The sequence below is a fragment of the Lissotriton vulgaris genome, unplaced genomic scaffold, assembly GCF_964263255.1.
Source record: "Lissotriton vulgaris unplaced genomic scaffold, aLisVul1.2 SCAFFOLD_1058, whole genome shotgun sequence".
Classification (NCBI taxonomy): domain Eukaryota; kingdom Metazoa; phylum Chordata; class Amphibia; order Caudata; family Salamandridae; genus Lissotriton; species Lissotriton vulgaris.
Window position 1 is genome coordinate 48,471 of NW_028251753.1, and position 21,594 is coordinate 70,064.

Here is a 21,594-nt window from a genome sequence, read left to right on the forward strand (position 1 = left end):
CGTTTTTTTCTTAGATGCGGTCGGCCGCTGGTTCTGCTTCACTTGGGTGGTGGCCGCTGCGGTGTGTTTGGCTATTTACACGCGCTTCCTTGCCCTTACCTTTGGCGTGCCGGCTCACAGTCCTCTATGTACAGCGCTGGGCGGTTTCCGCTCTTTCCCTTAGACGGGGTTTCCTGGGCTTCTTCCCACGGCTCTGTGCCACGCTGGGATTGGTATGTGCTCGCCCGCCCTCCGGGGGCGGGTTTTCGCTCCATGTGCAATCTGTTTGACATGCCTCAGTTGTTTTCTGCCTATTTAGGTTCGTTCCGGCTGTGGTCCCTCTGAGTTTCCTCCACTTTCCTTCAGTTAGTGGTTTTTCTCTCGTGGGTTATGGAGCAGGATTCTGTCTCGACTGGGTCTGTGACTGGCTCCCTGTCTGCATCTGAGCCTCTTACTGCCCGGTCCGTTCAGTTGATGATCCGGTCTGCGGTGGCTGAGGCCCTTGCACAGCATGATGTTGATCAGGGTCCTTCCTCTCCGAAGTGTCCTCGTAGGGACCCCGCACCTGTCTCTGATGCTGAGGGGGAGGAGGATGATCTTCATGGTCATTTCATCCAGGGTCAGGAACTTCATAATGTTCTTTCTCACATCAAGGATAACTTGGCTTTCCCTCCTCCGGCAGCTGAGGTTGTGCCCGAGGATTTCTTCATCCAGTATCAACGCAAGGCTCCGGATTCCCTTCCTTTGCATGCGTCCATCAAGAAGGTCATCGAGGGGGAATGGCTGGATGTTGATAAGCAGTCCTTTCCCCGTTTTCTGGCTAAACTTTATGCTATTGATGATTTCGCTATAGAATTCCCTTCAGCGGTTAAGGTGGACTCTCTGGTTGTGGGCCTGGCTTCTCAGGGTTCTATCATCTCTGAGGACGCTTCACCTTCTGACCCCGTGGACAAGCGTGTGGAGGCAGCGACTAAACGTTCGTATGCGGCTGCGAATTTCACCATCAGGGCTTCGGCGTATTTATCTTGCACAGTGCATTCCTTGTTGAAGGATTTCCAGTCCCTGAGCGAGCTCCTGGATTAGGGGGCTGATGTTGTTCCGACCCTGGCCTTTCGGACATCTCCTTTGATGCCCTGGGTGCGTCTGCTGCCGCAGGGGGGGCTGCCATCCAGGCTCGTCGTCAGATTTGGCTGCGCCATTGGAAGTCGCAGGCGGCCCAGAAGGCATTGCTCATGAAAATCCGTTTTTCTGGGGCGAAGTTGTTTGGTCCTCCGCTGGAGGAGATGTTCAAGAAATCTGCTGAAGACCGCAAGCTGCTGGCTCCCATCAGGTCCGTTTCCCGGGGCATGGCCGGATTTTCTCCACTTCATCCAGGGGTAAGGGCAGCACGCCCTTTCGAGGTCGGGGTCGCGGCCGGTGCGCCCCGTTCTTAGCAGGAGGGGTTTTCCATCACCTTCTCCTCCCCTCCTCCGGACTTTTTCCTCGCTACGCCCCTACCTTCCTCCCTGATCAAAAGACGGGCCTTGCTGGCCAGCATCCGGGACTTGCTCATCAAGGGGGGCCATCCGGCTGGTCCCGCCTTCTCAGCGGGGTTCAGGCGTCTACTCCATCCTGTTCCTGGTAAGCAAGGTTTCTGGGGATTTTCGGCCGGTGTTGGATTTAAAGTGGTTGAATTCTTACATTCCCCATACTAAAATCAAGATGATCTCTCTTCAGGAAATTCTGCCGCTCCTGGTCCAGGGAGAGGTGGTTGCATCTCTGGATCTCCTGGACGCCTACCTGCATGTACCAGTCCATCCGATGTCTCAGTCCTTCCTCCGGTTCTGCGTTGGGGGTTCCCACTATCAGTTCCAGGTGCTTCCTTTTGGCTTGTCGTCTGCCCCAAGGGTATTTACTAAGATTCTGGCTCCCCTGGTGGGTCTTCTTCACCGGGAGGGGATCAGGGTGTTTCCGTACCAGGACGATTGGTTCATTTCTGCCTCTGCTTTTTCCAAGGGGTTGCTGCACGTCAAGAGGGTCTGCGAGGTTCTCTCTGCCCACGGCTTCCTGATCAACGAGCGGAAATCTCATCTGTCTCCCACACAGGACTTGGTCTTCATTGGGGGTCGGTTGGACATGGTTCTGGGGAAGGTGTTCTTGCCTCTGGGTCGCCGGGACACCTTGTGGCGGTATCTGGGGTCCCTTCTTGCTCAGGACTACGCTCCGGTCCGCCTTTGGCTGCAGGTTCAGGGTCTGATGTCGGCTACCATCAATGTACTCCCCTGGGCTCGCCTCCACCTGTATCCCTTGGTCAATCCTCTGCTCTCCCTCTGGGATCCCCGCTCGGGGGATTACGAGTTCCTGGTCCTGGTCTCCCATCAGATTCGTTCGGATCTGGGTTGGTGGTTGGTGGAGTTTCACCTCTCCGAGGGTCTTCACTTTCTTGTTTCCCCATCCAGGGTGGTCACAACGGATGCCAGTCTCCTCGGCTGGGGGGCGACCTTGGGTTCGGGGTCTGTTCAGGGTCGTTGGGATCTCCTTCTGTCCCGCCGCTCTTCGAACTTTCGGGAGTTGAATGCTGTCTTCCTGGCCTGCCTGCACTTTGCTCCTTCTCTCCAGGGTCACCATGTCTTGATCAGGACGGACAACAGGTTGTGAGGAGTTATGTCAACCATCAGGGGGGGTGCCGGGTTCACTCCCTTTGGTTGCTGACTCAGGAACTGATGTCTTGGGTGGAGTCAACGGTCCTGTCTCTCCGGGCTGTCTATCTCCCGGGGCCCGAGAATGTGGAGGCGGATCGTCTGAGTCAGGTTTTCCCGTCGTTGTCCGGTCTCTCCCTTTCTCTGGTGGTTTTTCACCGCCTGGTGTTTATCTTCGGTCTGCCTCTGGTGGATCTGTTCGCGGTCAGGGAGTCTGCCCTCCTGCCCCGTTTCTGTTCTCTCCTCCCGGTTCCGGGGTGTGGCTTGTGGATGCCCTGTCAGTCCCTTGGCCTCCCGGTCTCCTGTACGCTTTCCCCCCCATCCCCTTGATCCCTTGGGTCCTTTCCAAGATTCGCGTGGACAAGGCCCTTGTACTCCTGGTGGTCCCCGGCTGGGTTTGCCGCCCCTGATACCCTCTCCTGTGCGAGCTGGCGGTTCAGGCCTACTGGCCGGTCCCAGATCTTCCGTTTCCATTGCGGGGCCCTCCGCTCCCCGGATCGGTTTTGCGCCAGCTCCATCTTCAGGCCTGGCTCTTGAGCGGGTGACCTTGCTGTCTAGAGGGTGCTCTTCGGGGGTGGTGGACTTGCTGCAGGGCTCTCGCCGGTCTTCCACCTTGTCATCCTATTCCCGTCACTGGTCTTCTTTTTCCCGTTGGTGCGGGCTCCAGGGTGATGTGCCTTCCTCGGTGGATCCCTTGCGTGTCTTGGACTTCCTTGCTGAGGGGTTTTTCTTGGGTTTGGCCCCCTCTAACCTGCGGGCCCAGTGGGTGGCCTTGCGGGCCTTCCGCAGTCCGGGTTTCGACGGGATCAATTCCTTGGTGGCTCGTTTGCTCCGGAGTTGTTTCCTCCGTCGCCCTGGGGTGCTTTGTTTATCTCCTCCTTGGGATCTCCCTCTCGTGTTGCGGGCCCTCCAGGGTCCCCCCTTTGAGCCCCTAGCCTCGGTTGCCCTGAAGGTTCTCACTTTTAAAGTGATATTTCTGATGGCCATTGTGTCTGCCGGCCGGATGGGCGAGCTGGGGTCGTTCCTTCGCCCCCCCCCCCCTTCTTGCGGGTTTTGCCTGATCGGCTGGTTCTCCATCATGACCCTCGTTTCCTTCCCAAGGTTCCTTCTCTGGTGAATCGGTCTCGGGAGGTGTCATTACCTTCTTTTCCTCCCGACACGGAGGCTTCCCTGTTCTTGCTGGATGTCCGGCGTGCTGTTGTAGTTTACCTTGAGCGCACGTCGTCCCTTTCTCGGTGTGATAGTCTATTCATGACGTTTGGTCCCGTTCATTCTGGTCACAAGCCCTCAATTTCCACGTTGAGTCGCTGGCTCCAGGGTCGTTCCACTAGGAGTGTGTCTGTGACCTTGGCCTCTTTCAAGGTTGTCTCCACTGAGGAGATTTGTAGGGCGGCAACCTGGTCGTCACCTCACATGTTCATGGAGCATTATTGGGTTGTCCTGGGTGGTTCTGTTCCTGGGGACTTTGCTGGGGCCGTGCTGTGTGCTGGAGCGGACGCTCCTTGATGGCCTTTTGTTTTTTCTTTGAATCAGGTTTTCTTGTCTTCCTGTTTCTTTGTGTTGTACTGAATAAACTGTGTTGGTTTTTCTGTTCACCGTGTGGTGTTTTTTCTTGTGGTCAATGATGCCTTTTGGCTTGGGTATTTGCTCACTATGTCAGTCATGTGGCGAGGAAGACTAACGAGGAGGTAATGCCCCGGTTACTTACCGGTAATCTTCATTACTCCGAGTATAGTCTTCCTCGCCACATGAGTTCCCTCCCCCCCTCCCTGTCTGGCTGTTGGCTTCATTGCTGGCTTGGTTGTTCAGACTGTTGGTTGGGCCGGCCCGCCTCTTATAGGGGTCAGGGGTGAACTGGTCGGCCATATTGGGAGGGGATGGGAGGCGTTTTTTTACTTTGGAGGGTTCTGTTGTGGAGCTGTAGCTCACTATGTCAGTCATGTGGCGAGGAAGACTATACTCGGAGTAATGAAGATTACCGGTAAGTAACCGGGGCATTATCGACTATCTGCCACAGGCCCTGTGATCAGCGTGACCGATGGCAGTCATATTTACATTAAACGCCGCCGATAACCTCCCCTGGAGCTTTTGAGCTACGGTGTCAAATTAACTGCTTCCAAAACGCCCCTCATCATGATATTTAAAAGAATTGAACTCAGTGGTACTCGCAGTTCATCAACCACAGAAGGATGAACCCCTGAGTTGGCCACAAGGAGACGTGAACCTGTGACACTTAAGCGAGTAACCTCGAGTATAGCCCACTCTTCAGAATATCCTTCCTGTTCGTGTCAGACAGGACTAGTCATGCGTACGAGCTCACAATTTCTTGTACAAAATCAAAGTGCACGTAACGCTGCCACTGGTTGCACGCACCATCGGGATTCTATCAGCTGTCAACAGACATTGCAGCTGCCTGCTCGTGACGCAACTGTGGTCCGACTATAACCACCAAATCTGACAAACCACGAGCCAAAATCATGTCATGTTTAACTTTTTAAGTATATCTTGAAACTCTCCCGAGCGGTTTATCACAACTGTTTAAAGGTGATATTATTTATTTTGTATATATTTTTTTTATTGAGCTTAACCAAAGTTGATCACTTCATAATACTTATAAGGTCCAAAAAGCGAGACCTATTGGCTATGCCATTGCGTGTTTTAAAAGGCATGAAGTATGACCTCCTGTTTCAGTGCCTTCATAAGGAATACATCCCTTTTCTGGTGGTGGAGTACCCCCTAAGTCATCTTACTCCTTCATGTGTCAGGGCTGAGATGTCGCAGGAAAGTTCCTATTAAAGTTCGGTAAGTGGCATCAGCAATGTAGCTTCCTGGGGCCCAAAGGTTAAAGCATCTTAATAGTTAGGTGAAATGTTTAGTACCGTAACGTTTCAAACTCTAAAAACCACAGAAATTCACTAGTTATAGTTGTCTTAATTAACTATAACTCACGCCCTCGCCATGCACTATTATTTACTTCATATATCAGATGACTCATGAAATCTGCTTTGACATCATTGCTAATATCACTGCAACATTTGCTATAACATTATTTATGAGAAAACTGTGCATGGCAGGGGCGAGAGTTATAGTTACCTTAGAGCACGATTTACAGTTACTTACGATAACTATAACTGCTGAATTTCTGTGATTTTTATAGTTTAACCCCTTTGATGCTCATGACGGAACGGTTCCGTCATGAGGACAGGGGCACGAAATCCCTCTGCTGCAGACAGCAGAGGGATTTGTATTTCTCCCCTGTGACCTCGGGAGCTAGGGAAGAGCTTAACCAGCTCCCGAGGCCCCCCGAGGCCCCCCGACCGACATTTCTGTGAATTAACGATCAGCGTGCACGTCGTCATTTCACAGAAACCAAAACTGAAATGAGGCTTTAGGCTCATTTCAGTTTCACTTTCTACGTGCTCAGGGGGCTATCTCCGCCTTAGAAAGATGGGAGAGGTATCATGGAAAGGAGGGACTCTCCCCTTTTCAATGGTACCCCTCCCCAGTGGATCCCTGCTTGAGGATTGCCCCAGGAGGGCATTCCCCAAGCAGGGATCCACCCAATAGACACCAGGGAGGGGGAAGCGGCCCCTTTGGGAAGGGCCTTCGCTCCCCCCTAAAGTAATGGCCATAATTCAGTCTTTCTGCCCACTGAACACCATTGGGTGGGGCTGCCCGAAATGGGCACAACAATGCCCCCACCAGCATTACAGCCTTTCTGCCCACCCAGGGGGGGGGGACAGAAAGCCAACTTGATGCCAGGGATTTCTTTTTGAGCAATTTTTTTAGGGTGGGGTCTGCCCAAAATGGGCACGCCAATGCTTCCACCACCCCACCACCATTACAGCCTTTATGGCTCCCATGAGGGGCAGATGGAGCATTGGCCCCTAATCTGCCCCTTCGGGGGGCAGAAAGCCCACTTGATGCCTGGGATTTTTTTTGTTCAAGTTTTTTATGGTTGGGGCTGCTCGAAATGGGCATTCCAATGCCCCTACTAGTGCCACCTTTACAGCCTTTCTGGCCCCCCTGGGGTTGCGGGCCCAAAACGTATTGAGACAACATCAAAATTGCCTTTCACAAAATGTTTTGGGCCCTTGCCTGTTGCGGGTACTTGGTCCTCCCACACGAGTGAGGCACCATTTTTATCAGGAGACCCAGGAAAACATTGGGTGGTAGGAAATTTGCGTCAGCCCGGTGATGCCACAACTTTCTCACGCAAAAATGTGTGAAAAAAGTGATTTTTTTCATCTAAATTTGGGGTTTGCAGGGGATTCTGGGTAAGGAAGCATTGGGGGATCCACATAAGCCATACCTCTCTGGGATACCCCGGGTGTCTAGTTTTCAGAAATGTGTGGGCTTGGTAAGCTTCCCTAGATGGCCGCCGAGCACGGGCCAAAAACCCAGGTGACCCCCTTTGCAAAACCAGGTAGTTTTGAGATAGGTAATTCTGATGTAGTCTCAATATGTTTTGGGCCCTTGTCTGCCGCATGTATTTGGGCTTCCCAAATGAGTGAGGCACCATATTTATCGGGAGACCCAAGGGAATGCTGGGTGGTAACATTTGTGTCAGCCTGATGATGCCACAACTTTCCCACGCAAAAATGTATAAAAAGTGATTTTTTTCCAGCTAAATTTGAGGTTTTCAGGGGATTCTGGGTAAGGAAACATTGGGGGATCCATGCAAGCCATACCTCCCTGGTATTTCCCAGGTGTCTTGTTTTAAAAAATGTATGGGTTTGCTGGGTTTCCCTAGGTGCGGTCAGAGCTAGGGTCCAAAAACTACAGCTAGGCACTTTGCCAAAAAAGGGTAATTTTTCACTGTGAAATTGTGGTGTGTCCACGCTGCGTTTTGCACCGTTTTCTGTCACGGGCACCTAGCCTACCCACACAAGTGAGGTACCATTTTTCTCGGAAGACTTTGGGGGTGGGTGGAAATTTGTGGATCTACACAGACTGCAGAACTTTCCACCACGGAAATGTGAGGAAAATGTATATTTTTTGACAATTTTTTAGGTTTGCAAGGGTTTCTGGGTAACAGAACCTGGTGACAGGCTGTCAAGTCACCCCATCCTAGATTTGCCTGGGTGTCTAGCTTTAAAAAATGTATAGGTTTGCTAGGTTTCCCTAGGTGCCAGCAGAGCTAGGGTTTAAAAACCACAGCTAAGCACTTTGACAAAAAAGGGTAATTTTTCACTGTGAAATTGTGGTGTGTCCATGTTGCGTTTTGCACCGTTTCCTGCCCCGGGCACTAGGCCTACCCACACAAGTGAGCTACAATTTTTCTTGGAAGAGTTTTTGGAATGCGGAGTGGGTGGACATTAGTGGATCCACGTAGATTCCAGAACTTTCCACCACAGAAATGTGAGAAAAATGTGTTTTATTGACAATTTTGTAGGTTTGCAAGAGATTCTCCATAACAGAACCTGGTGAGAGGCAGTCAAGTTACCCCATCATGGATTTTCCTGGGAGTCTATTTTTTAAAAATGTATAGGTTTGGTAGGTTTCCCTGGGTGCTGGCAGAGCTAGGGTCCAAAAACTACAGCTAGGCACTTTGCCAAAAAAGGGTAATTTTTCACTGTAAAATAGTGGTGTGTCCACATTGCGTTTTGCGCTGTTTCCTATCGTGGCAGTAGGCCTACCCACACAAGTGAGGTACCATTTTTCTCGGAAAACTTTGGGGGGACGCGGGGTGGGTGGAAATGTGTGCATCCAAGCAGATTCCAGAACTTTCCACCACACAAATGTACGGAAAATTTGTTTTTTTGGACAAATGTTTAGGTTTGCAAGGGATTCTAGGTAACAGAACCTAGTGAGAGGCAGTCAAATCACCCCATTCTGGATTCCCCTGGGTGTCCAGTTTCAAAAAATGTATAGGTTTGCTAGGTTTCCTAGGTGCCGGCAGAGCTAGGGTTAAAAAACGACAGCTATGCACATTGCCAAAAAAGGGTAATTTTTCACTGTGAAATTGTGGTGTTTCCACGTTGCGTTTTGAGCCGTTTCCTGTGGTGAGCACTAGGCCTACCCATGCACGTGAGATATCATTTTTCTCTGAAAACTTTGGGAAACGAGGGGTGGTTGGAAATTTGTGGATCCACGCAGATTCCAGAACTTTCCACCACAGAAATGTGAGGAAAATATGGGGTTTGTTTTACATTTGTTTAGGTTTTCAAGCGATTCTGGGTAACAGAACCTGGTAAAAGCCAGTCAAGTCACCCCATCCTGGATTTCCCTGGGTGTCTAGTTTTCAAAAATGTATAGGTTTGCTAGGTTTCCCTATGTGCCGGCAGAGCTAGGGTTCAAAACTTACAGCTAGGCACTTTGCAAATAAAGGTTAATTTTTCATTGTGAAAATGTGGTGTGTTCATATTGCTTTTCAAGCCGTTTCCTGTCATGAGCAATATTCCTACTCACAAAAGTGAGAAACCATTTTTATCGGGAGACTTAGGGTAATTCGGATTTGTAAAGCAACTGTTACCCATTGATTTTCGATGCATTTCTACATTCCAAATGAAAGACAATGTGTGAAAAAGAAGTAATTTTAAAAAATGATAGAAAATTCTCATGCTTGTATGAGTATTCCCAATTTCAGAAAAGTGCAAATATCTACTGTTTCTAAACTCTATATTTTGTTCCCATTTCAGAAATACATAGGTGTCTTTCATACCGATTTTTCCATGTATACATTTTCCCAGAATAATCGCTATATACCTGGTACATAATAAAAAGCCATTGCAGGTCACTGCTCAGTTTTTGGATCTGGGTTTGTCGGGTGCCTGGTCGGGGTTCTTGGTGAACCTACAAGTCCTATATATCCTCACAACCTGTAAGGTCCAGCAGATGTAACGGTATATTGCTTTCAAAGAGCTGATCATAATTAGAATACGTTTCAGGTGAAAACGTTGACACAAAAGGCTGCTTTTTTCAACTAATTTTAAATTTTTCCTATATTTAACTGTTAGTTTCAATAAAGAAACCTTGAAGGATCTACACATTGACCCCTTGCTGAATTCAGAATTTTGTCTACTTTTCAGAAATGAATAGCTTTCCAGGATCCATTATTGCTTACATACCCATGTCTACCATTAACTGGAAGGTGGTTGAAAGCACACAAAATAGCAAAAATGCCAAAACTGTGTAAAAAATGTTGGTATTCTGACAAAAATCTGTCATTCTTTAAAAGCTGGGAAAATGGTGATTTCAGCCCCACAAACCCTTTTTTGATACCATTTATAGGGAAAACCCCAGACTCTTTCATTTGCAGCACTTTTTTCCCACTTTGCCCCGAAACCCAACATTTAGCTGTATTTTGGCTAATTTCTGGGTCCCTGCCAGGGGAATCCACAAATCCTGGGTACCTTTAAAATCCTCAGGATGTTGGAAATAAAGGACAAAAATTGGGCGTGGACACTATGTTGTCAAAGAGTTACGTGGGCCTACGGGCAAACTCCCTCAAATAGCCAAAAAAAGGCTTAGCACAGGGGAGGACAAGGCCTAGCAACAAAGGAGTTAAAATGGTACATTGTTACTGAACATTCCACCTAGCTATGAGGCTACTTTAACCTTTTTTTTTTTTCAATGAATATACAGATTATACAGATGGATAGATAGAAATACGTACACATACATTTGTGGAATATGTCATTTAAAAAAATAATATTAACCTACCTATGTGGCGAGGTCCCAAAACTCCTGTATTGTACGGTGCCAAAATATGGCCTACGTGGCAAAGACTGTGTGGGAAAGTTATTGTGTCGTAGATACCGCTTTGAAAAGGTGACATATATGATACATGCTTGGGTGGAAGAGAGGCAGTGGTATTTTTATGAGGGTCCGTCCCAGGTCTATGAGAGCCACTGGTGCAAAGGCAGTGGGGGCTGGTAAAATATGAAAATAGTGTGGCATAAAATTTGGTGAAACAGTAAGCCTAAAAATTAACGTACTTTTCCTGAAGCTTGACCACTGTAATTTGAGGGTGTTTGCAAATGCCGATCGCCCTTCTCTGCGTACTCAGTGAGATAAATGTACTTAACAAGAATCACACATGGCTGTGGTTCAAGTGGTGGCACCGGAATAATAGTTTGGTCGCTGGGTTCCAAAGACAGATATTCAGACACGAAACAACACCTCCCGTGCAAGCCTTTCTCTAGATTAGACAACCAATATCTTAGATCGGGGGTCTCAGAGTGTCTCTTCTAAATCTCTTGGCTTTCAATTGGGCGTAAATGTAACTGTCTACTTAACCGACCACCGCAGTACAAAACTGCTACTTGAACAGATGCGTTTCGCATTATGTTTTTTCATTGACTAAAATTATTTTTCTCTCCCTACCTCCCCCCTCACCAACTAAAGTTTCAAATACCATCCATGCCAACAGAAACAAGAAAGTTGGAAATAAAAAACTCTATAAAAAATTAAAAGCTATCCGCTTAACTTGCATTGTTGTGGGAGGTCGAGTCCATGTGGAGTGTGTAGGGAGGGTGGTGCTGCCGTGGTTGCAGCTAGTGTGGGTAGCACAATAAGTATCTCCTCCTGTGTGGTGCCGGCAAAGAGCTATGACATGTGAGAAACCTAGGCAATCACAATGTTGCTTTCATGCTTTAAATTTCAACGCACAGCTTGAAAGCATTGGCTCGGTGGGCCAAGTCAGCTCTCCCTCCGAGGACCTGTCTCTGTCCCCATGGCAATATTTAGAGGTCAGATGTACACATAACAGGTTGGCTGCATTGACGGTAATGGTTAATCGGGCATGCGCACTTCATGGCACCAGGCAACCATCAGGGTGGATGATGTCACATGGTGCACTGGAATGTCAGATCACAGGAGGTAGCCCATAAACTCTATAGAGACCAGGGCCAACACGTGTAACAAAAAAAATGCCTCTAAGGGTGTAAGTAAAGTAAATGGTAACATTTTTGGTAGCAAAAATAATTGCTAGGAGCACAAAGAAAAAGCAGGGAGAAAAAAAATCAATGTGACAACTTACATTTATTGTTAAGATAACTACATATTTTTGTTACATAGATAACTATATACATTTAAACATACATGAAAAAAACACTGCAATACATTAAATGGCATGTAACCTGTGGGATACTGTTCACAAGTGCTTGTAACATAGTGAATGACGCAAGTGACATGTGAGGAAGTATGTACAGCGACACGAAGGGGCGCAACAAAAAACTGTTGGTGACGGAATTTACATTGTAGAAATACTCAAACAATAAATGTTAATATATATAGGGGAATTCAAGACAGGTTTCTTCGAAGGAATAGTGCAGTAAATTTTGATGTAAGAGTCAACGGCGTTTCGGCCTGTAGGAATTTCTAGGCCATCATCAGGACCAGGTTACAATTATTTTAATAACAGTGACCTAGACCAAGATTGGGTGTCAAAATCCGTAGACTTGCAGAGGCACGTAATTGGTCAGGATGTGTCAGGAAGTATAAATAGGTCTAAATAAATCATAGAAGGCTACAGTAGAAGTCTCTGGAAGGGAGTCCAGAGAAGGTCTGAAGGGTACTGCAAGGTCTGGTACTGCTTGCAAAGCAAGGGGCAGCGGCTCTTCGGGCACCCATTTCTGGCTCTGACGGCTGTGGACGCAAAGCAACCCAGTTCAGCCTGGCCATCAGTGCCCCACACATGAGTCTATTTCCCCCGCACCAAGATAAATCCAGTTTTCAAGTTGGCGGTGCTACTGGCAAAGTTTGGGCTGAATTAGCGCCTACTGTTAGCGAAGCTAGGACACAGAGGCGTTTGCCATAGGTCCGTTACTTCTCTCCAAAACTCCACTTTTTCAGGACAAACGTCGACCAGAACTTGTAAAACGCATTAGGTCTCTCCTCCTTTCCTTAGGAAAAATCCTCATACAATCTTCACTATTGCGGTGTACCACTTACACGGCCTCTAGGGGCGCTGCTGTTGCACATTCCCACTTGACTTGTTGCATAAAACGAAGAGATTCACAACCCTGTTGAGAGCTTTGCATGTTGCAAATTTGTATATATTTTCTTATACTTTTGCTGACCGTACTAGCCATTGTCACATTTTGATAACTTGATCTGTTTGTGTTTTCCAGGGTTTACAAACTGTAATAAACGCAGCAGTAAGAAGCAAGTGGGAGAGTGTCTGTGAAAGAGCCCGTGTGGTTATCTGCTCCAGCGGTGCAGGAGGGCAGCTGGGAGCTGGGGACACACCTGTGGTGGTGGTCGTGATCCGTGTGGGTGCTTTGCCGAAGGAGAAGCGAAAGCGACTGAAATAAACCTCCTTGGGGAGGAAGCTGCGGAGGCCGATCGAGGAGCAAGAAATGGCGTTCGGTGGGAAGTGTCACGCAGAAGAAATCATGAGTTTGTTATCCATGGTTGAAAGGATGGAAAAGCCGATGGCTGACCTCCTGGAGATGATGGTGGGCAGGACCCGAGGGGACGGTGGGAAGTGTTACAGGGATGAAATGGAAAAACAAAAAGCTGACCGCCTGTGGAGGACGATGAAGCAGTGGGACTGGGTGCGCAGGTGGCACGAGTGGCTAATGGAACCAAACCTGGGACAGACACCGGCCTCCAGAAGACTTGAGACTTCTGTAAGCAGCTCTATTATTGAGTTTTTTCTAGAAGTGGCCCCTCGCAGTGAGGGGCCTTTCTTAGGGGTCTTCAAAGCTGCACTCAAAGGAGTGAGAGTGGGTCTGGGTATTTCAGGACCAATCCGTCTGAAGGCGGCAGCAGCTGTCCTGGGGGGAGTGCTCGGACTGATAATCGGAGCTCTTTGTCAAACACCTTTCCTGGAGCTCATCGCCTGCAGCCTTGGCAAACTAGCAGGAGCTGCAGTGGACAAAATCATCGCATTATTCGACCGTGTAAAGTCGTGGTTCTGGAATCTGCGCAGAGGCGCGCGGCCGAGCCCAGGTCTACACACGCCCGGATGGTGCCCACATGCAACGCTCTTTCAAACAGACTGGCACCGGTGTGCCTGCTGTGAGCATAGAGCCTCATGGGTCAATATCACATATGATAAATCATACACTCTGAAAAATAATAATTTGCCATTTTATTGAAATGTGCTACAAGGGTTGAGTAGTAGTGATCGGAATGTACGCTCCTACTTCATTAGTGTTTCCTCAACTCGCCTTGGTATCAAAACACTGCTTCACAAAAAAACAAAAAGTAGGACTCACAATTCGAACTTCCTCATTAATATGCATGAGATATGCCACATTTTGCAACCTGCTGCGATTACCTAGAGTCACAGACATGGCGGGCTACTGGTAACAGCAGACCGCCATGTCTGTGCAGATTGCTTTTAAATAAAGCTAATTTTTTTTTATGAAACCCATCTTACTAAAATGAAAACGGGATGCATTAACAAAACAACAAAAATAACAATTTTTTAGGAGTAGGCAGTGTTCCCAAGCATGTGGTTGTTCTCTCCTTTGGGAACCCCTTTCCTTTTGCAAATGGTTGCCACGTTCTTTGATTTGTTGTTAAATTAGATTTCAGTCACAAAATATCAGTAAATAACTCATTGGTGTTTGGAAGGAACACGTCCCTTCTAAATACTGATTCAGTATTTACTCATTAACCCAATTTGCGAATAATGTATTACCAAATCACAGTTTGGGTTTTGTACATTTAAAAGGGCCATTTTGCAGATGCAAAGGCTGTAATTTTACTTCTGTGACAGTAGAAGTGCTACACGAGGTCCATAGTTACCTACGCTGTGGCTGGGCTGCTCCAAGTATCAGTAAACCTTCTAGGCAACATCCTTGTTCGCAATGTGCGGAGAACACACAAATATTACATATATAGTATATTAGTAGTTTGCAGTGGCAGCATTAACTTTAGCAGGTAGGGGGGTGCCTGGGGCACACATACACACTCACTCATACCCATGTATTTACACATTAGTGCACACATATCAATTCACAACACTCACTACCAAATATTCATACAAGCATTAATAAATATTAAAATTGCACTTACCTGCAGATCTGTTTTGGCGGTATCAGGAGCACTGGGACTGCTGCCTTCCCTCGTCACAGAGTGGGATGGGGTCAGTGAGCCTCTTATTGGACCTCTCAGATGCTTTCAATATAGTCGATCACCTGAACCTTCTGGACTATATGAAGACTACTGGTTTTGAACGTACAGCACTGCACTATTGTCCAACCGTTCTCAAGTGCTTATGCTCACTTGAGGGCATATCACCAATAACCGGCGATAATTATTGCTAACCCCACTTAGCGCTAGGATAATTATCGCCGGCTATTGCTTTTTTTTATCACGGAGATAGCGTGCTATCAGCGACACTTATCTCCAGAGCGAGAAAAATACCTGAGTTAGCTGCCAAATGTGCAATTATCGCTGGGGTTCCAGCGATAATCGCACAACATTTGGCGCTATGTTGTTGATAGGGCACGGCATACTTAGCCATTATATCCTCCTTCCATTGGATATCATGGCTAAGTCAAACTAAAAGCAGGCGTAAGGAAAGTAGTGATAACGCGGTTAGCGCTACTTTTCTTATCACTATGCTTGCTAGCGTGCCGATTGATAATTGGAGAAATGCCAGTTAGCGACATTTCAAATGAGGAGAAACAAGGACCCCCTGAACAATGGATAGTTCAATTCCTAGGACAGGGACTTAAATGGTAGTGACAAAAACTCCTAGGCAATGTCAATAAAGCAAACAATATACACAGTATCTATGACATTAAGAAGACCAAGGAAGACATAAAATATATATTCAAAGTTGTTACTATTTTAATAATACTTCTCATATTATCTAAACAAATGAAATTTATACAAAACATTAAAAAAATGAAACACTATGTAACACAGCACATTTAATCAATATGCATAAATAAAGGGTTAAAAAGTGGCAATATCTTTATTAACTCGACGCGCGTTTCGGCGTATACAACGCCTTCTTCAGGAAAGCCACACAATTATCTAAAATGAAAAAAGAAAAAAGAGAACATACTCAGATTTCACAAATGGTCATCCATATCTTGACATGTTTTCTCAAGAAAAAGATCTATTTAAACAATTTGTATCTCTTTTTACATATATCCTAAAAAACACAATGTGTATCAGTAACAACAATCTATGTACATAATCTGGCGGTCTTCCTATGTTTCACACATTACAGTTTTATATTTATCTATGGCGCTAGATCTGAGTGCTCAAAAATGAACCTTAATGAAAGAGGCCTATTAGATAGTAAAGGCCTGTAGCATTATATAGTCAAGAAACAATAAGATAGAAGATAAGTAGCCAATCACTCACAGATCCTGTTTCAATGTGATTAGTCCCTACTGATTAAAACCTGCAACTCCATAGCTGGTGGATGTTCTTGATTCTAATGAATGGCTGAAAAAAATGTATGTATCACTATTAATATTGACCTCTATAATGGGGTCCAATCATCATTAATGTACATGGTAGCTGCGGTTTGTATAAGCTATCTGTTTAGTTCCATTTAAAAAAGGAATTTATCAAGATTTTGACTCGTGAAATATGCAATTGAAACCAATAAATCAATGTTAATAATTCAATAAGATCATAAAGAGACTGCTCGGTAACAGTGTGAGCAATCATCCTGATATTAGCGGACCGAAAAACTAAGAATGGTTATAAAAATCAAAGTACTGAACATTAATCTATCCCAATCGGTGTTGATTCAGTGGATTATACATGTTCATTGCAAATGGATAAACCACAACGACGAAAAGGAATTACCGGATAAAAATGCGGTGCACCGAATGTGCAACAATGTCTTATTCATTTTAAAATCAACGGTTTCATGAAAAGGTCGGATGTCTACAAAAAAGAATAAAAAACAACTATTTTTGATAGTAAATTGTTTAAAAAGAAATACAAATATCCCTAACATACATATAACTGTGAGTTTCCATAATCTTATGATCTAAAGAGAATTTTTAAGACCAGTGCCTGGTTATCAAACAAGCCTCGTGTAGATATATTTGAAAAGCGACCTGGTCCCGATAAATGTTAAAATCAGTAATTTGATATTCTGGAAAGCCTCTGAAAAAACCATACACAATCTATTGTCAAAACAAAGACCTTATAAGAGAAAAAAGGATGTATACATTAATATTCGGAGTAGCAGTGAACCCCGTAGTTACCTTGCAATGAAAGAGATTCAACAAAGAAACTGAAACAAGCACTAGATATGCGATAGTGTTACAATATGCAGCTCAATAGTCATACACAGTAAAGGACTTATCTAAAAAGGAATGTAACAAAATATATCTATGAGTGAGTAAAACTACAGCTTCAGAGTAAAGCAAGGTCCCTATTTATTTATTTATTTACGAGTTTATATAGCGCTGGAATCGACTCCAATTGGAGTATCTCTGCGCTTTTGGGCCCGTTGACATCCACAGAGGAATGGATAATGCTGGAGCTAGATCTCGTTCTTAAACAACAGGGTTTTAAGGTGTTTTCTGAATTTCAGATGTTCAGTGCGGAGTCTGAGAGTCAGAGGGAGTCTGTTCCACAGTGTGGGTCCTGCTACAGATAATGCTTTGCCTCTGTGCCTGGCTTTTTTGGCACGAGGTACTACTAGTAAATGGCTATTACTGGATCTGAGCGATCTGGAGGGGGTGTAGGGAGTGAATTTCTGTTCCAGGTAGGTAGGGCCTTGTCCGTTTATGCTCTTGTGAATAATACAGCATATTTTGAATTTTTCCCTTTGTCGGATGGAAAGCCAGTGTAGTTTGTTTAGGAGTGGTTTAGATGCTGTTCTTGGAGGGGCATTTAGGACTAGGCGAGCCGCCGTGTTTTGGACTACCTGGAGTCTAGCCAACACTCCCTCATTGGCGGAGAGAAGCAAGCCGTTACAGTAGTCGATTCGACTCAAAATAAGGTCCTGCACTAGAGTTTTCCTAAAAGAGTCTGGCAGCAAGGGAAAGATTTTGCGCAGCATGCTAAAGATGTGAAAGCATGAGCCTGCAACGAAGTTGCTGTGTTGTTTGAGCGACAATTCCTGATCGAGGCGGATCCCTAGTTTTCTGACGACCTGTTTAGGTGCTGGGACTGTACCAAGATCAGATGGCCACCAATCCGGGGTCCACAGTATTTTGGCCTCTCCAAATAGCATAACTTCAGTCTTGCTGACGTTGCACTGTAGATAGTTGGTAGACATCCACTGTGCAATGGCCTTCATGCCTTCAGAGAAGGAGTTCCTTAATTCAGCGGTGAGAATTTCAAAGGGAGAGAGGAGTTGCGTGTCATCCGCATATGACACGGGGATGAAACCAAATTTGCGCATCACTCTTGCCAGGGGTGCCACGTAGATGTTGAAGAGTGTCGGGCTCAAACAGGAGCCCTGTGGCACCCCTTTTGAAATCTCTACCTCTGCTGATCGATATTCACCCATGGTGACAGTCTGGGTGCGATCGGATAGGAAGCTCCTTAGCCAGGCAAGGGCTTTGTTCTTAATTCCTACGTTCGACAACCGGTCAATAAGGATGTTATGTGACACGGTGTCGAACGCTGTCGACAGATCTAGTAACACTAGGATCACAGAGTAGCCTTTGACCTGAAACATGTGCAAGTCGTCAATAATAGACAGGAGGGTGGACTCTGTGCTGTGTTTCGGCCTGAAATCAGATTGGGAATAGTCTAGGCCGCCAGCTATTTCAATGTAGCTGGATAGATGTCGGTTTACGTATTTCTCTGTGAGTTTTCCCAAAAACGGTAGCAGGGAGATGGGCCTGAGGTTTGCTAGTTCGGTCCACAGTGTAGCAGTGTTCTTCCTAATAGGCCTAACTAGTGCCTGCTTCAATTGTCTGGGGACAGAGCCTGTACTCAGTGACAGATTGACAAGTTTTTCAAACTTAGGGCATAGGATATCCAATAAGGTGGGCATAAGTCTGGCTGGAATGATATCGTCAGGACTGCCACTTTTGATCTGCGTGGTGAGTGCTGACAACTCCTTTGGGGTGATAGGGGGAAACATATCTAAGGTGTGAAAGCATTCATTGTCTTCTGTATCGTGAAAGACGAGAGCTGCGTCGGTAGTCATAGTATTGTTGGAGTTGACTATTTTCTCGTAGATAGTATCTATTTCATTTGAGAAGAATTGGGATATTTCGTCACAGAGATTTTGTGATGAAATGTCGGAGCTTTCACATGCTGCCGGTTTGACAAAGGATTGTAGTACTTGGTATAGGACCCTGGGGGAGTTATCTGCGGCCGTGATAAGGGATGCTATGTGGGTTTTACGCGCAGTACGGATAGCTTTATGATAAGTGGTAATGAGTCCCAGTAGAGGCTCCTGTCGGTCGCAAGGTGAAAACCCTCCTCCATTTCTTCTCTAGCTTTCTAGCTGTTTGTTTTAGTGTCCTGAGCTCGTCGGAAAACCATATTTCTTGTTTGTTGGCTGGCCGGGGTCTGAATTGTTTTAGGGGGGCTATGTTGTCTATGGCAGTCTTAGTAGCTCTTTCGAAATTTTCGAGGGTGTTTTCGATATTTTCAGAAGTGGTAATGGAGGGTTCAGTGAATTTATCTGAAAATGTAGTCTTGTTGACATTGTGCCATTGACGTCGTTCGCTAGGAAGGGAAATCGGCCCACGGGGGTAGGTTTGGGGTAGGGGGTATAGAACTCAATAATAAAATGGTCAGTCCAGCTGACTTGGGTGGGAGGTAGGCTGGTGACTGTGGGGAAATTGGCTAGTATTAGATCTAGGGTGTGCCCTGCCTGGTGTGTTGGGCCCACGTTACGCTGTGTTAGCCCCAGCAGAGAAATGTCATTTAGAATAGATTGTGCTTCCTTGCAGTCTTTCTGTTCACTGTGTATGTTAAAATCTCCTACTAATAAGAAGTCTTTGTCATTGTAAATGTAAGGTGCAAGGTTCTCAAGTAGCGTTTTTGAAAAGTTCATGCTAGGACACCCATTCTGGTTTGTTTGGGGGAGAGGGCAGATTTGAAGATCAGTAATTTGATGTCGGGAGTGCTTAGTTCTGCTACTATGGTACAGTTGATTTCTTGTTGATGAATAATCGCGATCCCTCCTCCTATTTTTGTGGGGCGGTCTAGCCTAATTATTTTATAGCCGATTGGAATAGTGTAGTGTAGTTCCTATTTTCCCTATAGGCCCTGCGCATTGGAATAACATAAACAGTAGTATAGACGTCGAAGTGCTGTCTTCCAGGTCTCTACTGACTATGCTAAACTTAATTGGGTTTGTTACCAACTAGCTCAGAGGTCACTGGAAACTTTCTTGACTGAATAGGAAGTGATCAGCTTCCCTGGTACAGACAAGAAGGGATTCAGTTTTCCAACAACCGCATAAACATGACAACTTTGCTCCTTAGAATAAGAGTCAATCTCTCGAGTCGTGTGAAACAATAGACAGTTATTTTACTCAGTCAGTTGTGCAGATTACTTTCACCAAGATGCAGAGAATAGAGAGATGGGCGTTTTCAATAAAAAAGGTATTATTTATTTCACAGTCTTTCTTCTCATGCAAGAGAACTGAGTTGCCACAATTGCAAGACTAGTTATTATAAAGAGTGCGTACAGTAAAATGAGGATTGCGAAATAATACTGTAAAAGCATTGATATGGTTTCTTAGCCATACAATGGTTAAAATAAATAAAATATATACATTCAGCTAAAGTACTCAACTGGTGCTTCTAACTACGCCTACCCCAGTGTACCTGACCTAAGCCTAATACTTGGGAGGGAGTAAGTAAGTAGCAGTTTTAGTTAAGTTTGTTTTGCCAAGGTTTGCTTCAAGAATTCTCTCTAAGGGTTTAGTCAACACCATACCTCTGAAATAGAATGTTGGAGGTCTTGTATCTCCTTCCAGGACTCGATATCCCAGTCACTCGCAAGAGTAGGCTGGAAACGCCGGAGCTCGATTTTCTCGGCAGGAGAAAAAACAGCGTCTCTCTCAGCGCGTCAAGGAGGAGGAGGGGCAGCGTCCGTGGGCAGCTTGCATCTGCTGGGCTCTGTAAGGGACAGCTGTTCTGCTCCTGTGTTCACCACACCATCGCTATCATCGATGTCGTTGAGGCAGCGTTTGCTTAAGGCAACGTTGGTAATATTTATACCTGAAAGGTGCCTTGTTTGACGTAAGTTTTTGGACATAAGACGTCAATAAAGATGTCACTAGGAAGTGATCGTCTCTCAGTGCTCATTAGAGTTCTATTACTAATCAAAACATAGCAAGCGGGGCTTTCCCAGGTTGTTGAGTTTTATATTGTTGAAGAACTCGGAGTGTAATCTAGGAATCTTAGATAGTGGCTTCTGCTGTGTCATCTGCTCTAATGAGCTGCAAAGGAAGAGATTCTGAAATGTGGCTTTGATCGTGTTAGGCCAGAGACGAGTTTCTGAAATATCGCTCTTGATCGTTTATGCCATTATAGGGGTATAAATGGATTATAGCCGTGTAGGGGCATAAGGTCACAGTATTGATCGGGGTCCTAGATTAGAACACGACACCCACTCCACAAACTTATGTCCATCAACTTACTAAAAACTATAGCAATAAGATGCATGTGTAACATTACCCACCCCAAAATACATATCTGCATTTGAAATGGCGTATTTGAAATACATGGAAATATTGGTACTGTACGTCTTTAAGCATAGAAATCATTCAAAATTATAGCATAAGTAATCAGGGAACGATTTTGCGAATACATTACACATGAAATATCTCTTTATAAGGAAAAGAAGGGCGAGATAATTTCATCACATAGAAATGCAATTGCTGTAACATGTGCTAGAGGCTGATGTAAAGTTATTATGTCTCTAGAAGTACCTAAAAATAGAAGTTCTGTTCTTTATGAATAGGTCTACTTTAAGCAAAAAAAATTTGTGCCAAAAAAAGGTAAATATTTTGAAAAATGTTCAATTAAAAAAAAAAAATTCTTGGTGAACTGGGGAATAGAGTTCCAACGCTTTTCAGTAG